This window comes from Acomys minous (genome assembly GCF_964271855.1).
Source record: "Acomys minous genome assembly, chromosome: 6".
NCBI classification, from domain to species: Eukaryota; Metazoa; Chordata; class Mammalia; order Rodentia; family Muridae; genus Acomys; species Acomys minous.
In genome coordinates, this window is record NC_140487.1 from 16,350,625 (window position 1) to 16,369,076 (window position 18,452).

General features: G+C 35.0%; 1 pseudogene across 1 annotated transcript; it reads right to left on the minus strand.

Moving 5' to 3' along the window:
• Window positions 1–13,592: 13,592 nt before the first annotated feature.
• On the minus strand, window positions 13,593–14,804 carry LOC311599030 (stathmin-like; annotated as a pseudogene). Its single transcript has 2 exons — window positions 14,766–14,804; window positions 13,593–14,063 (listed from the first exon to the last, which is right to left on the minus strand). The product of its transcript is annotated as a stathmin-like (transcript).
• Window positions 14,805–18,452: the final 3,648 nt, after the last annotated feature.

The following is an 18,452-nucleotide window of genomic DNA, read 5'->3' on the forward strand; positions in this document are numbered from 1 at the left end:
TAAGTCTTGATAATGTCATTTGTATTAGTTTAAATTAAGGATATCTTATTACAATGAGTTCTATGTAATATACAATATATAATAAACATTATATCAATCTGTTTTTTCTGTCAATCGATAGTGACGGAAATTATATTTGAAGCTTCCAATAAGATATACATATTGTTACTTCCTTTTTCTGCCTTCCTGATGAAGGTTGACTTGAGAATCACAATAGGCTATAATAAAACAAGCAGTTTTGACAGTTATCTGACATCCTAACAAGCCCTTTGTTGTTCTGAGCAACTAAGTCAACAATGCTCCTGACATCTGTAGTGTACTGGGAATGGTCCCTTAGACATTGATGCCTGTTATTTCTTCTCTGCTTTCCTATGCTTAAGAGGTTTAGGACATGTCTAGTTTCTGACCCTACTGGGTCATTCCTTCGGTTTGGGTTTGCCCAAAGAGTTTCCCAGAATCAATCAGAGCATAAAAACTGTTACATTCTCTTGTCTCTTTAACTTTTAGAAAGGCAATAGAATCTCTTCACTTTGGTCATATTTCCACTCTGTTTCATTTTCGTGAGGTAGTCATTCATTAATCTTTTTTTCTATACACAAAATCATGTTAATTTAACTAAAACAGATTTGGTAACATGTTGGTTTTGAATAACAATAAAATCTGAGACTACAATGTATTCCTTATTGATAGTTCAATGGGAGACACACTGAAAGCATCTATCATCTATCTTCTTATTTGTTTACCCTTTGTCTACGTACTGACTTTTCTATTATATACCTATCTATCTAGGTAAAACACAGCCAATGTGTCTTAAAATTTTTGTTGTGAAAGAAGCAGAATAATTTTCTGCAATCTTTTACATGGGTGCCTTAGTCTCATTTTTGGGGATTCACCTTTTTTAGACTTAATCACTTTCCAGAATTCTTGCTTACTAAAAATGTCACATTAATAACCATTTTTTAAGATACAGAGGTGATAGGGTAAAGACCCACATTCATACTATTACATTCTTGATATATATTTGGCAAGATAGTGATCACATGACAGTACCCTTGCCATCACATTGTAAAAGCATATGTAGATTTTAAGTTGTCATTCAAATAATTCCTATCTCTAATACACAGCTCCTAAGCAAGTATCTCTAGGCCATCTTGGAGTTTATTGTTGTAACATTTTTTTGTGTATGTGTTTATACATGTCAATTTGTGTGTGTTCATGAGAATATGTATGCACGTTTGTGTCATAATATATCTAGAGGCCAAATATTTATACAGGGGGCCTGTTGCTATTATAATAAACATTACCAAAATAAAATTGTACAGAAAGTAATATTTTTTAGCTTATAAGTTACAATGCCAAATAAGGAAAGAACTGAAGGCAGGAATTTGAAGCATTGACCATGGGGGATGCTGCTGACTAGCTTACTTTCCTTAACTTGATCAAGCACTTTATTATAAATCCCTCAGCTTCCTGCCTGCCTAATGGTACCACCAACATTGGCCTTTCCCTTCTACATCAATTAGTGATAAAAATAAGTCCCATTGACATACATACAGACAGATGTAATAGATTCATCTCTTCAATTGAGATCCTTCCTTCCTAGATGTATTAAATTAACTATTGAAATTAGACACATTATTAAATTTCTTCCTCTCTCACTGTCCATCTTTGTATTTCACCTTTTGTGCGTTATTATTTAATATTAACATTTTCTCCCTTTTCTTTCCTCCTTCCAAACCCTCTGACAGAACCCTCCCTACTATTTCAAATTATTGGCCTTTTTCACTAATTGTTATTACACACAAACACACACACACACACACACACACACACAAACATACATATGTAAAACCTTATTTACTTGAAATAGGTCTCATTTAACTTGAGAGTCACAAATTCAACCGATTCTCTTGTCTTTCCTGTCTTCAGCTCCGCAGTGCTAGAAATAAAGATGTATGTGACTGTTATTGGCTTTTACTTGGATTCCTATGGTTCTTAGGCTTACATGCAAGAAGCCTACCAACTGCCTCATTACCTCAACCTGTCTCACACATATATAAACACACACACATATATACATCCAAACACACATGCAAGCACACATGTGCAGGCACGTGCGTGTGCGCGTGCGTGTGTGCGCGCGCGCGCGTACACACACACACACACACACACACACACACACCAAGCTCTGGGAATGTCTAAACTTGGTAATCTATGTAATCCTGGATTTCCTCATTTTCTGGTAAGTGGACACACGTATTTCATATATAATTTCAGAGCTCAGTATCACTATGGACTTTCATTATCTCAAATCTGCAATTATCTCCATTACTATCAGATTTCAGATTAATGAATTAGTGCCTTTATTCATGAACTACTTCTTATTTGCTGTACATGGGAGGATTATGGTCCTCATAGAGAACCTAATTTTTATGATTCTGATGTCATATAGTATTTCTACTCTAAGATGCTCAAACTTCTCAGTATTTTATCATTTCTTTTATTATCTTCCAGCACATCTTTGGTTGTTCAACTTGACTTATTATGGGACATTGCTTCTTCAGGACTTATGGAACACCTTAGTAGTTAAGTTGCTTGCCCTTCTAACATTAAATTCATACCCCCTTGACTGTATAATCTCAGAACACATTCCTGCACTCCCTCTTATTTCATGGCAAATATTTTGCATCAAACATTCTTCATATAAACTTTTTGTTTGTTTCACTGCCATAAAAGATTTAAGAATCAAAATAATTCTAGTGGCACATTGTTCTACTTTCATTTGTGTGGCTAGCTAGCTATCCCTTATATACAATAAAAAAAAATTCCCCTCAGAAAGGCAATTTAGAGGAGGATATTTGGTTTACAATTTCAGATTACAAATTGTAATTTTAGAAAAACTCAGACAGAAACATTAAACAACTACTCACAACCCATTTGCAGTCACAAGCAGAGAGTATTGAATGCATGCCTGTTCAACACTTGTTTGTCTATGCTCAGGTTTATTTGTTCTTTTTTGTTGTTGTCGTTTTGGATTTAACCTTCTTCCTAGGACATGCTGCTGCCCACAGCACTTGGACTAGCACTTCCCATATCAACTAACTTAATTAAGAATATATCTTAAAGAAGTCTTTACAGGAAAGCCCAATGTAGAAAACATTCTACATTGAGACTACTAAGTTGTGTCAAGTTGACAGTTAAAGGTATTACCCGCCCAAAGGCATTTTAAGAACTGTATAATGAAACAAACACTTCTTAGTTATTTTCATGAATTTGTTGTAACTTTAAATCCCAAGTTTAACAAAGATTATTGTTCTTAATGAATTTCTTAACTAGTATATGTAATTGAAGAGTTCATTAAAATAATCAGATCAAGTGAGTATGGTTTGTAAGTTTTTAAGCATGAGGGACAGGAAGAGTGTGAACTTGGGTGAGTAGGTGGTGGGAGGCCATCTGGAAGGAGTTGGAGGATGGGAAAGTAAATAGTCAAAACATAATATCTGGAAAGTTAAAATAATAATAAAACTTAATCATGCAATTTACATAGATGAAATTACATAGATGTTATTAGGAACATCTAACCAAAGATCTAGAAAAGCCTTCGTCCACACTTTTAAAGTTATCATCATTTATTATTACTCATTGCTGATATGTTAATATACTTCACAGATGTTTCACACCAGTTCAAGATGATTATATCAATCTTAATCTTGAACATTGTTTACACTAGTACACTTGGAGATGTCTATCAAGGTGGTCTGAAGAATGGCTTGGCAGATTATCTAGCACTTGCTACCCTTCCAGTGGACCTGGGTTTGTTTCTCATCACCCACATGGCAGATCACAAAACCTCCTGCTACTCTAGTTCCAGGGAATCTGACATCCTTTTCTTCTCTTCTAGCATACTGCATGAGCATATTCATGTATAAATGAAAATCCATAAAACTTAAAAGACTGTTTCTTCCATAAACACACACACATATATATTTCCCAAAATCATACACATCTACAATTAGGGTTTAAGCCTATCAACTCATTACTGTGCTTAACTGCTCATTTTCTTGTCACTTCAAGTATATGAATGGCTGTGCAAAGTTTGCAGTGTATGTGTTGTGTTTTCTTGGACCTTTTCCTACTGATCCCAAAGAAGAAACAATTGGTGTTATAATGAAGTAAACCCATCCAAGTTAAATTTGTTAAACCTCTGAGCATACTGGGATAACTTATAGAATCGTAGGTGAGGAGTTACATGGAAAAGCATGAATGACCTGGGAAAATGTCATCACCAAAGTGCTCATCATTAGGATTCTTTTAACAACTTGAGGACAACTTAACCCATAATTCTTGTCTCTTCAGGCAATTATTTCTATGCTGCTGTAACATTAGGAAGAGTCTTGGGATTCATCTAATGATATTGTATTGTGTGAGTTACCCCATTTCTCTCTACAATGAAATAAACAGAGTATATACATCATAGCTATATAATACAAAGGAAACCCTTTGTTTTCTTTGCCAAATTTTCTATTCTAACTCATCTAAAATTGGTTGGACACTCATCTAATTAATAAAATAAAAAATTTTTCTTGAATTAGTCAACTATCCATGATCATAGATTGCCTCATAGAATGAGATTATAAGTATACATATTTAATTTTTACTTTATTGTTAAAGGTGTGTGTGGTGTGTGTGTGTGTGTGTGTGTGTATAGAAAATAGCTTTACCAGTAAAGGAAGTGTTGTAATTTCAATGTGATCTATTTTAGGTTAGATTTTTAAAGTACACTTTAGAAATGATATAGCTGAGAAATGGGAAAACATTGCTGCATTGTTAATGATAGTAACTGAGGGCAGTTTGAATAAACCTATATAGTCCAAAGTATTATAAACATATTTCTAATATTTTACCATTCACAGATAGGAAATGTTTCTCATTTCTTTCCTTTTCACATCTTTCATTGCACTTAAAATTAGAATTTTCATATGCTGATTAATAATTAGTGTCTTTTCTTAAGCGAGCAATCTATTCATTCATTGCTTCCATTCTGCTAAATGTTTCTCACTTTTAATTAAGAATATTTACCTCATTTTAATGTTGTCACTTGTATGAATTTATGTTTTGAAGTAGGCAAACTATGAACACATATCAAACATAGGTATTTTAATCAAGTAAAGTATATCATTCATTTTACAGGCTTTCAAAGTAGTTATTCTCAACTCTCACCACATGTTATACTCATCTGAATGATATATTTCAATGAATTATTTTGCCATTTACTAAATGTATGATTTCTTTAAATCAGTTCAATTGAATTTCAATGTAATATAACACTCACTCTGTGAGTCTGAAGTTTTAGATTAAAAAGCAAAACAAAAAGAGACACACACAGACACAATCATAATCAGATTTTCCTAGTTCAAATTTCTTACTATTTTTCCAGGAAAAGTTTTCCTTTGCTTCCTTTCATTTGATAGAACCAAGCCCATGGATTATGATACTTATACTAATAGTTTACATAGGGAGATTATTTCACACTTCTTAATGATGCACAAGATGCAGAAAACAGGGAATATGGAGAGCAAACATTAGTTGAATTATTATGATTATTAAATAAAATAAAAGAACCCAGTCCTTCTGCAAAGGTAACAGACTATACCAAACTATCTCTTCAAAGGAATAGAGTCAGAGCACTTCTCAGGTTCATGTCTTCTACTTACTGCATGTTGCAATTTGCATGTGTATGTTATTAAGCCAAATATCATGGGCATCCACACATCTCCTTCACAGAGACTTAGGACTCATGCCATATACATGAAATGCTACCAGGACTGAGTATGATCAAAGCCCAGGCATAACTATGGGTAATTTAAGAAGAGGATGACAATAGAAGAATCCATGCAGAAGAAGTGTGAGTCTATTACAGAGTACCAGTGGAGTGGTCAATCTTCAATATTCCTTGAATAGTGCAAATACAATTTTAAACATGGAAATGGTAAGTATTATACATTATTAACTTTATGTTGTATAAATATTTTCAAGGAAATATATTTTTTGATCCAGGAGAAAATGGTATATTATGATCATATTTTACTTTAAATCAACCAAAAATTTCAAAATACTATATTCCAAGAGGCAAATTTCAACATATTTATCTTAACTTTTCTTTTCATAAAAATAATTTAAAATTAAAACTATTCTTACACTTTATAAATATTTTGAAACAGAAAGTCACAGATGTGAAGGAGCATTAAACAGCATGGCCTAAAAGTATAGAATCCTGACATCCAAATTAAAGAAATAACAAATAGGAAAAGTTACAGAAGGGTCAAGAGACCCTTTACAGAGAGTTGTAAAGGATGCTGAACCTTTAATATATCATTGCCCTGGACTATAAACCCGTTGAAAATTTCTTAATGTGTTAATCAGGAAAAGAAACACAAAATCTTGGCCTATATTGCCTACTTAATACACATAAAACAATCAGTCATAATTTCTCTAGAAAGTTGAAAAATACATTAAATAATCTTAAGCCTTTTGGGAAGCAATAAAAATAAAATAACACAAACAAACAAGCAAAACCAGAACATATGACATTGAAAATATGATGGAAGGAAATTGTCCAAAGATCATATGAAGATTTTTTATCTACAGCATTTCCTTTTTTCCTTTTTAACCCACATACTTATATTATTACACATATATACAATAAACTACCTACAGCAAGAAGAACCACAAAGCAATAAGGAACTATACAAATGTTACATTCATATGTTTTGGCATTTGGAAGCCTTGAAGAAAATATCTTTCATATTTTTGTGAGTCTAAAATTCTTAATGTAAATCACTATCTATTGTATCTCATCTTTATCAACTTAAAACATCTATCTAGACCTAAAAACATCTTAACCCCTAAACAACTAAGCTTCATTGTAAAACTAAACTATCTGGTCTTCAACCTCATCAGAGACTTGAGAAGAAATAAAATTAATTTTATTAGTAAACCAGAGGTGCAGGTTAGCAGCTTCCCAAATAAGAAAATGACAGTGTACAGCATTGAACAATTATTTAAATGAGTCTGGAAGAAACTTTCATTTCTTCTGAAATACATGTACTATGTTAGAGGAAAGTAAAATATAATGGGACTATATGTCATATTTTTTATTAAATTCATTTGGGTTTTTTTTGTTGTTGTTGTTTTGTTTTTCAGGACAGGGTTTCTCTGTGTAGCCTTGACTGTCCTAGATTCACTTTGTAGACTAGCATGGACACCAACTCACAACAATTTGAATGCCTCTGTTTCCCAGAGTGCTGGGATTAAAGGTGTGTGCTACCGTACTTGGTTAAGTTTGTTTATTTTTTATGCTAATGAATTGCTCTTTCTTCCTTTCTTTTTTACATATACATTTATATTATTATATACATATGTACAGACAACCACCTACAGCAAGAAGAACCATAAAACATTCAGGAATTATACAAATGTTATATTCTTAGTGTTCTAGCTATTTGTCTTTGGTAGCTTTGAAGAAAACATCTTTCTTGTCTTGGTCCTTCTAAAATTCTGAATGTAAATCATTATCTATCGTATTTCATCATTATCAACTTAAAGAAAGTTATACAAGTTAATTGTTAGTTGATCAAACAATGGTCATATCCATTACTAGTCTATTTTTATCACAAGAATATACATCTTAGTTGCAACTGATAGATATGGTTCTATAGAATGATAAAGTAAAATAGTTCGATAACATCATAAAAACCGTAGAGACATAAATATGGCATTTAAGAATGTTTTATTTTAAAGATTCACTGGATAAGCTGATGTCATACATTAGAGGAGTAGGGATCCCTTCTCTAAAGACTAGGGGAGGTAGAGAAAGGGTATGAGACCCAGAGATGATGAGGTAGGAGGTGGGATCAGGAGCTGATGAGGGAGAGGGTTGCAATCAGGATGTAAAGTCAAACTTCAGAACAAGCAGATAATTTATGTTGCTAATCCCAGTACATAGCTCTGAAACTGGCTGAGATAAGAATGTCTATGCATAGACAAGGCTTCACATTAGTCACAGATTCTCTGTGACTTATTATTAGAAGCCATTCATAATGTGAATGACATGAAGATTTGCAGATGTCTTACTTCTCCTCATACATCCTCCTATCCCTGGCTTGCTTAATCATTTCTCCCAACCTTTGGGGGCCTATTCAAAGGTATTATTTGCATTAAATCAGCCATAATAAACCTTAAGAGAATGACATCCCATTTCCTCTATGGGGGGTTGGGGAGGTTTCTCTTTGCTCTCTTGGTCTACAAGGCCTTATTTTCATCAGGAGTTGGTTATAAGTTATTATTGGTCTTTTACACAGAGAAAGCTAGGTTAAACTCAGGGGCATATTTCTTTTTCTTTATCTTTCTTTTGCAGGTAAGGAGATAGGAACTAAAAATAAAGAAAGGGTGATATAAAAATATTGAGGGAGGATAGAACAAAATTATTGAATCTATTCCTCAACTCAAGGCATTAATTGTTACTCACAAATAAGGTTATTTTTAATTCATTGGTATAGAATTTTGTATATTGATACAAATCATGGTCACGTCAAATATTAGTCTAATTTTATCACATGAATATATATACTAGGTCTAACAGATAGATATGATTCTACAGGTAAAATAGTTAAATAAGGTTTTCAAAAGCCTCAGAGATCTACAGAATATGGCATTTAAAGATATTTTTATTATTTTAAAGGTTCTTTGACATCAAGACAGGTTAACTCCTGGCAACACTCAGCCTGCCACAAAGAAGATGATGAGCATCAAAGAACTGCCTCGTCGAGTTGGTTTCAAATGTGACAAACAAGCAACTGGGAAAAACATCCTCATTTCTGTCACAGACAGAATTCTGCCTAAACATGGGCAAGCTTGGATGTAGGCAGAGTCAACAGCCAAACTCTGCCAAGACAGGACAAGCAAGTCCTCAATAGTTCTTGCCTTGCAAATATGTCTGTCAAATATATTGGCCTAGAAGGCTAAGGATAGTGCACCAATGTTATAGAGAGTGACTGGTGACTGTTCAGACAGTAAACTGTCTTAGTCATTTTTTTTTTCATTTTGGAAGCTGCTAACCTTCACTTCCGGTTTACTCAGGTATTTAAGTTTTATTCCTTCTCAAGTCTCTGATGGGTTAAAGACCAGATAGTTTAGTCTTACAATTAAGCTTAGATAGTTAGGGATTAAGATGTTTTTAGATTAAGATAGATATTTTAAGTTAATAGAGATGAGATATGATAGATATTGATTTTCATTCAGAAATTGAGACTGGATATAATAGGAAGGTTGTTACTTCAAGTCTGCCAAATACAATAACCAAATGACTATGAATGTGACATTTATATAATTTCTGATGGTCTTGTGGTTCTTCCTGCTGTATGTGATTTATTTTATTCATGTGCAATATAAGTGTATATGTTAAAAAAGAAACATAATAAAAATGGAAAAAAAAAGAAAAAAAGATTCATTGACAATGAGGCAGGTTAACTCCTGGCAACACCTAGCCTACCTCAAAGAAGATGATGAGCATCAAAGAACCTTCTTATGGAGATGGCTTCAAATGTGGCAAACCAGCCACTGAGAAAAATGTCCTCATTTCTACCAAGACAGAATTCACCTGTTGCCTGTGAGAGTTCTTGGGTTTGTGTGGTGGTAAGGGACGGGGAAGAAGGCCTGGACAGGAGGCCTCATATTACTGACGGTGCCTTCCTCAGTTTGTTGGGAATAGCCTTAGACTGGTGGTTGCTTCTCTGGGACTTTCTGGGGGCTCTCTTCATATGTATGATCCTGGAGTACAAGTAGGCTCCTCATGAGTCCCAGGACCTTTCCTTTGAGAGAGGAAGTCCCAGAGTTGGTTGCCTAGCTACTGGCTTTCTTGTTCCAAGGTTAATGACTTTCCATTGCTCAGCCACTATGCTCAGACAATGAATGTGGCCAAACATTGTGATCACTGAGTCAGGGGCCTGAGGTTGGAACTGCCTGGCCAGGTATCAGAAAGTATCCAGTCCTTCATGAAAAAGGCTGAGGTGAAATTATACACCTCCTGGCAATGAGTGTGGGCACCTGAGGTGGGAGTATTGTGAATTGGTCCCTGTAGCTAACCACTTCACAGGAGAGTCCAAGGTTGGGGCTGCAAGGCAAAATACCTAGAAAGTCTCCAATACTTGGTGGTGATAGTGGTCACCTGAGGTAGGAGCTATGTTTCCCCATTCCAGAAGAGGATATGAAGTTGAGGCCACAAGCTTTGGTATCTGGAAAGTCTGCTCAATGACAGAGTTTGGAGGTGCTCTGTCCTGGTAGTAGAAAGCCTGAAGTTCAGGCTGAACCAGTGTGACCCCAGGAGTTTTTCTTAGGGTTTAGCCAGATGACCTAGGATTTAACTTGAAAATTTCCCACACTGAGTGCTCTTGTCTCACCTGGGAAAGATAGATGTTCCAGGTTTTCGGGTCCACTACAAGCCTGTCAGTTTCTCTGATCTCACTGCCATCCTGCTGTTCAGATAAGATCCACCATCTTGGATCTCCTAATGGTGATATAGTATTGCATGTATTAAAAATATTGTCAGTAAAGAGCAAATAATATATAAAATGCTGTTTACAAGAGAAGATATTAAAGTGAACACAAAATAGTATGAAAATTTGCTCAAATTTAATAAAGGTCTTCTTAAAACATCTCAATTTATTACTTCATTTTAGTTAGGGATGGATATTTTACACAAGACAAAAGAAAATAAAAAGAACTATGTAGAACAACATAAAAAGGAAATCATTATGGATTTCTCATGAGAGTAATTAGTACAGCCATTATAGAAAACAGTATGGAGGTCTTTTTAAAACATTTAAAAATTGAACAAAAGTGTGTTTAACAGCCCCAGTGGAAATAAATAAATTCTGTTTCAGAAACCTGTATGTTCATACACATTACTGAATTCTTTACAATGTTAAGAAATGGAAACAATGTAAATGCTCACCAACTCAGAAATGAATAAAGAAAATGTATATACTCCTAGAGGAAACTATTGCCTGAAAAGCTTTACATAATAGAATCTGAGAAAAGGTTGTTGCTACCAGCGTCCAACAATAACAAGAAAAAAGTATGAGTGAAAGAGGATTGAGAAAAGATTAAAATGTTCTTAGCGATTGAATGGTACAATTTTTGCAGATGTCATGTATCCGAAATATAATATTATGCATTCCAAAAAATCTAGAATAAAGAAATGTGATTTTTTTTTTACCAAAAATTTTATTTGAGTAGAAAGGGATGTTTACCCCAATTTAAACATACAATAGCACATAGATGGAAAAATTTCAGTGATCCATGACAAGTTTGTTTATATTTTTATGTAAATGTTAAATAAATTAAATACATAAATGAAGTGACATTAGATGAGAGAAAACAATTAAAATGACTATTTGATCCCCATTCATCACAACTGGATTTTAATTTATTTTCTTTCTCCATTTTCTTTTAATTTATTCTGCTCTCATACACTATAACCTTCCCCCAACCCTCTCCTTCCATTCTTATCAACACATTCCACTTCCCCTCTCTCCAAAATCTACTGCTTCTACTTTTCCTTTCAGAAAAGGGTAGAACACCCAAGGATATTAACCCAATATGGAATAACAAATTGCGATATGACTAGGCGATATGATCATGGGAGATCTTTCCTCCTGGTATCTTCCTACATTTATTTTTTCAGAGACTGGAAGTTTTTGTTAAACAAGAATTTTACTTGCTTGCTTAGAATTACCTCAAGATAGTTTATATAATTGTGGATATTGTGAAGGATGTTGTTTCTCTGATTTCTTTCTCAGTAGTTTGTCATTTGTATACAAGACAGCTATGGATTTTTTTTCCACTAAATATTGTATTCAACTACATTGATGAAGATATTTATCAGATCTGAGGAGTTCCTTGGTAGAATTTTTAGGGTCCCTTACATACTTCCTTTCCAATTTTTATCCCCTTGTTTTCCTTTCGTTGTCTTATTGCTCTAGCTAAAACTTCCAGTATTGTATGAAATAAATGTGGAGAGAGTGGACAGCCTTATCATTCTCCTTATTTAGTGGAATGTCTTTGAGTCTTTCTCCATTTAATTTGATATTGGCTATTTGCTTGCCTTTACTATTTTTAGGTATGTCCCTGGTAGCACTAACCTCTCCAAGACTTTTATCATGAAAGGGTTTTGCATTTTTTCAAAGACTTTTATTATAATCTCATAATATGATTGTGTTCATGTGTGTGTGTGTGTGTGTGTGTGTGTGTGTGTGTGATTACATTGACTAATATTCATATATTGAATTATCCCTGTTGCATTTCTGTGATGAAACTCACTTGATCATTGTGAAAATCTTTTCTAATGCATTCTTTAATTCAATGTGCATATATTTTATAGAGTAATTTTGCTCTATAGAGAAAATTGTTCTGTAACTCCTTTGTTAAATCTTTGTGTGGTATGTGTATCAGAGTAACTATTGCCTCATTAAAACAGGTTGGACAATGTTCATTCTGTTTATATTTTTGTGAAATAATTTGAGGTGTGTTGGTGTTAATACATGTATTAATGTCTGTTATAATTCTGAGCTAAAATATCTAGTCCCAGGCTTTTTTGGTTGGGAAACTTAATGACTGATTCTATTTCCTTCAGAATTATACATCTATGTAACGTGTTTACATGATCTTGATTGAGTAGATTGTCCATTTCTTTTAGATTTCTAATTTTTTGGAGTATAAGTTTTTAAAGTATGACCTAAACATGCTTTGGAATTCCTTAGTGTCTGTTTTTATGTCCCTCTTTTTGTTTCTGATTTTGTTAATTTGGATATCCTCTAGCTGTCATTTACTTAGTATAGATAAAGATTTGTCTATATTTTTTCATTTTAATAAAGAATCAATTTTTTCATTGATGCTTTATATTGTTTTCTTTGTTTTTACTTTATTGATTTCGGCCCTCACTTTGACTATATCCTGTTGTCTATTCCTCCTGGGTGTATTTGTTTCTTCTTAGTCTTCTTTTGTTTTTTTGTTTTTTTTGTTTTTGTTTTTGTTTTTTTTCTCATGCTTTGAGGTGTGCTGTTAAGTTGCTTATATGACATATCTCCAATTTCCTTCCTTTTATAAAATGTAGCTATTGTTTTAATGACACAGAGTTTTTAAACAGTGCTTTGCAGTTTATTAACCATTCAAGTATAGTAGTATCTAGTGAGATTGGGACAGAACTGGGATAGCAATAGATATTCAGCATCTAACAGGTTGGAAGAAGCCAGTACATACTCTTCATGGACGTCATCCACAGTCAATACGGTAGTAGCCACTAACCCAGCACCCAGGGTGCTGAAATGGGAAAGATACAATGAGACTAACACTTTTTTAAAAAGAACACAACACTTTCAGTTTTCCCCCTGAGCACCTAAAACATTTTATGGTCCGGATCTACCTATACAGTCCTTTACTAGCTTCTAGACTAGTTGTCAGGAGGGAAAAAGTAAATGACACTAGCCAGTACAGTCTTTGGATATTTAGGAAGGGGTCGGGGTGAAAATGAGTTCTCAGTACAAATTAGCCTCAGTCTCATCCATAGGATCTTCGCATTCTTTGTTCTTCAACGTGCTCGTCCTTCTGCTGCAAACACTCCAGCTTGGCAGCCTTTGTTTGCGCCTCCTGGTTCTCCTTGTTAGCCTCTGTTTTGTGGGTCAGTTTCTGCTCCGCCATGTTGCTGAAGTTGTTCACCTCAATGGCTTTCTTGAGCTCTCCTTTTTCATTCTCCCGCTTCTCGGCAAGCTGCTTTAAGACTTCTGCTTCAGGAGACTTGCGTCTTTCTTCTGCAGCTTCTAATTTCTTCTGAGTTTCCTCCAGGGAAAGGTCCTTTTTGGGGGGAAGGAGGGGAAAATCAGGACAGATTCATTTGATCAAGGGCTGAGAATCAGCTCAAAAGCCTGGCCTGATGCACGCTTCTCTAGTTCTTTCATCTGAATATCGCAAAATGCAATGATGGACAGAGGACAAGAAAACGCTGTGCACTATACACAATCCACAGGTAAGGGAAGCCTTGCTGCGTCCCAGCTGCCGGGGCCACACTCTTGACACAGAATTGTTTTAATGCCAGTAGCAATATGGAATAAAAACATATCAGGGTACTCAGCTTTTATTACAATATAAATTTAATAGCCAAGAAGCAGTCCGCATTCATTCCTTTTAGAAGCATAGTGTGTTTAGGAGAAATACAAATACTCTAGTAATCGATAAGTTTTATGCAATGCTTTCAAAGAAGGGGCTGGCAGCTTCTCAATTTACAAACTTACTTCTTTATATAGCATTTTAAATGTCTTTGAATTATATTTTCTTTTCATTATTCCAGGGTTTGTATCTCATATTCATTCAACATTTGCAGCCTTTATCTTACATTTCTTTGATTCCCCTTTAGTCAAAGACAAAATTTTTTTTAAATGTAAACTTGTTTTATAAAATTTATTCAATTTACATACTGATAGTAGCTGCCTATATCATCTCCTCCTCTGGCTTACCCTTCCTCCATCTTTCCCCAATCCCACTCCCTTAGTCCTCAGAAAAAGGTAGCTCTCTTCTCCTAGCCTATCATGTCTGGTCAAGACTGCCTGCACCCTCTTTCTGTGGCCTGGCAAGGCTGCTCTGTCAGAAGGAAGTGACTTAAGAGCAGGAAACAGAGTCCATGGCAAGGACAAGGCCCTTACTAGATGACCCACCTGGAGACTGAGCTGCCTATCTGCTACAACTGAAACCATAAACGAGGGTGATGAAGAAGTGTTAGAACTGATAAAAAGATTGAGTGAGAAATCAATTTGATCCTACATGTCCTGTTTAACCATAATGTATCTTAATTGGCCCCCACAACCTCTTTTCTTCAATTCTAACACCTCTACTTACATAAATACTGGGTAAGTGTTAGATGCTTTTATAGATTTCCAATCCAAAATTATTTGATGTTTGTGTATTGGATTTTGGAGACAAAACAGTTGCACCGAAAATATTAGGCACATTTTTTATTTACTGAAGTCATTAAAATAATCTGATCTAGTAATGTAGCCTTGGCAGGGGCCCATGAATATTAATAAGATGAAAAATCAAACTTCCATATAGAAGTAGTAGATGATAACTTACTTAGAATATGGATATTTAGAAGACTAATTTCTACAAGAGAAAATGATGGCAGAAATTTAAAGGAAATATGTATACTACCACAGCTGTTTCTTTTCTTTTTACTTTTTTTTCCCCCTTTTTGTTAGTTTTTAGCTGACACAGCATTTAAAGTCTTTACACTGATAAAGACACAATTTGGGAAGTGATGCATGCATGTTTATTTCAATAACCTACAAGTACTTGGTCACTTGTATTGTTACTATGAGAGTGTCATACTGGAAAGCTGCTGTCTACCTGCTGCTGTGTCAACTGATAATGCGCTTCTTATATTTCCTTAGTTCCATTTTCTTATGTATCTAATTTATTATCACATTGTTTTCCATTGGGTCTGCTAAACAGACATATTTTATTTTACAATATCACAAATTTTGAAATCTCAATAGCTCTACAGCATTTCTTAGATTCTTCCTTATGCCCTGACAAGTCTGGTCAGAGGTACCAGGTTTCAGTTCCCTCTTGTGAGGCTAAATTTAAACCCAACCAGAAAGTGGTTGGTTAAATAAACATCTCTGTTATACAATAGGCACATATTACTATGCCAGTAACTATAGCTTACAGAATTTTCATCTGGGTAATACAGTTGACTTTTTTCCTCCCTTGATAGAGGGAAAAGCAGATCCTAGTACCATGAAAGCTGGATAGTTTTTTTTTTTTTTAACTGGCGTACATATAAAGGCCAGAAGCTAGAAAGAGGTATTTGAAGGGCAGCAGAAAAGAGGTTTCGTGAGAGTCGGGGTAACATAAGACAAGATATTAGAAATGGGGCCACTATGGGTTAAAATTTTAAAGAAGGATGAAGTAAAAATACAGGAAATAAAAATGGTAGTGGAAGAGGGTTAACCATAATGATTACTGCATTAAAAACATCCTAAGAAGCGACTTGATACCCTATGAGCATATCCAGAGGGAGGAGGTCCTCTTCAGTCACAGTCATAGGGGAAGAGAGTAAGGGGAAAATGGGAGGGAGGGAGGAATGGGAGGATACAAGGGGTGGGATAACAATTGAGATGTAATATGAATAAATTAATAACATATATTTAAAATGTAAAAAAATCATAAGAAAACCTATTATTTTGTAAATCTTTTAAAAAAATTGTTTTTTTTTTTTTTATGCTGGTCATACTCCCATTCATATGAGTGATTTTAAGTAAACTTGGTGTCCTTATCACCAAAAGAAGCAAAAGTATTCTGGCACAAGCAGAAGATTTTGGTACAGAATGAGGATAGATTTTATAAAAACACATTATATGCATTACTCAAATTCTCAAAGAATGAAAAAATAATAATAGAGAAGTTACACATGGGTAGATAATTCTATTCTCTGTAACCAGAGGATATTAAATAAAACAAAAGACATGACGTACTTGATGTTTAGAAAAGAGAAAAGCCAAACTAGAAGAAATTTAAAGCTTCCTCCCTGCTGGCTGGCTTTCATAATGCCGCAATCTGTTATGTTGTTTCTCGGGGGAGGGTAGTGGCGGTGGTGTAAAAAATTACTACAGGCCCTACTTGTGTGTAGACACCCCAAACTATTATAATTATCTGCTTGTAAAGATATGCCCACTGATGCAATTGGGACATGAGTTTTATACTGGTAACCAATTGCTTTCTTATTGGGACATTGGGTTCAAGCTATAGGAGGGATCGAATCCCAAATTACTGCAAATGCTCTACATACAATTGGAGCCATTGCTGTTCTTATGCATGAAGACTCTCTTGAGACACAATGACCCACTGAAATACTATGACATTTAACATTTAATGAGTATTTGGGGAAGTTATGTCATATTTCCTTAGTGTTATAACCATGGATACATTTTCCACCTTATGTAAATTTCACTTGTGCTTATGGGACCTACCATGATTAAACTCAGTGAGTCAAAAGGAATGTCCAACCAATGCCTGGCCTAACCTGAGACACACCTCATGGGAGAGAGCCAACCTCTGTCGCTATTAACAATACTCTGCTATGCTTGCAGACAGCATAGCTGTCCTCTGAGAGGCTAGACCCAGCAGCATATCCAAACAGATTCAGAGACTCATAGATAATCATTGGTCAAAGCATTAGGAGTCTTGTGGGAAAGGAGCCAGATGGATAGAAGGATGTGGGGGTGACAGGAGCTCCAGAGGAAGATAAAAAATAGCCAACTAACCAGGGGCCAGGTGGACTTTTGGATACTGAAGCACCAATCATGGACCATGAATAGCCTGGACATAGGTCCCGTACACAGATGTAGCAGATAGGAAGATCAAGCTTCATGTAGGTCCCCTAGTAAGGGGAGCAGGGGCTATCTCTGACATGGACTCTGTTGCCTCCTTTTTGATCACTCTTTCACCCCTGGTGGGGCTGCCTGTCCAGGCCACAGGGGAAGAGACCATGCTCAGTCCTGATGAAACTTGATGAGCTGGGATGAGTGCTTAGGGGAAGGCTCCCTTTTCTGAGGTATAGAGGAGAGAAGAGAGATGGAAGCTGGGACCTGGAGTAAAGGAGGGAGGGACTAAGATTAGGATGTAAAGTGAATGAATGAACGAATGATTTAAAACAAAATAAAATCAAAGCAGGAAGGTACATGTAGGAAAGAAGACTGTTTTTAGATGGAAAGATGTGGGAATGTGAGAGAAAAAGTAATAAGGGGTAAAACTGATCCAAGTTTAGTGTGTGTGTGTGTGTGTGTGTGTGTGTGTGTGTGTGTGTGTGTTTGTGTATGTGTGTGTGAATGCAGATGCATAGAATGTCAAAGAGATTTAATCCCCTTGGAGTTGGTGTGACATCATGTTTTATGCCACCCAATATGAATTTTGGGATCAGAACTTGTGTACTACTTAAGAGTAATATGGGCTCTTCACCACTGAATTATCTCTCCAGTCACATTTTTACATTTTTTATGAAATATTTGTGTACAAGTACATTGTCAATATATACCATTATATAGTGTCTACCTAAAAAACTCTGAGATAAAATCCTTCCTAATATAATGCCTCATATGAAAGTACCACAGCAATTCACATATGCCATTTTATATTCAAATCGAAGAAACCCTAAATATATGGCAGAATATATAGTTTCAGACTCTACATTAAAGTGTATGTGAAGCAAAAAAGTAAATTTGTTTAGACTTGGGTCTCAGCTCTCATGCATATCTTGTGCAGTACAGACAATTTCTCTAATGTCTAAAAACATAGAAAAATGAAATCCAAACCAATTCTTGGAGAAGACGTGCTCAAGATATAGT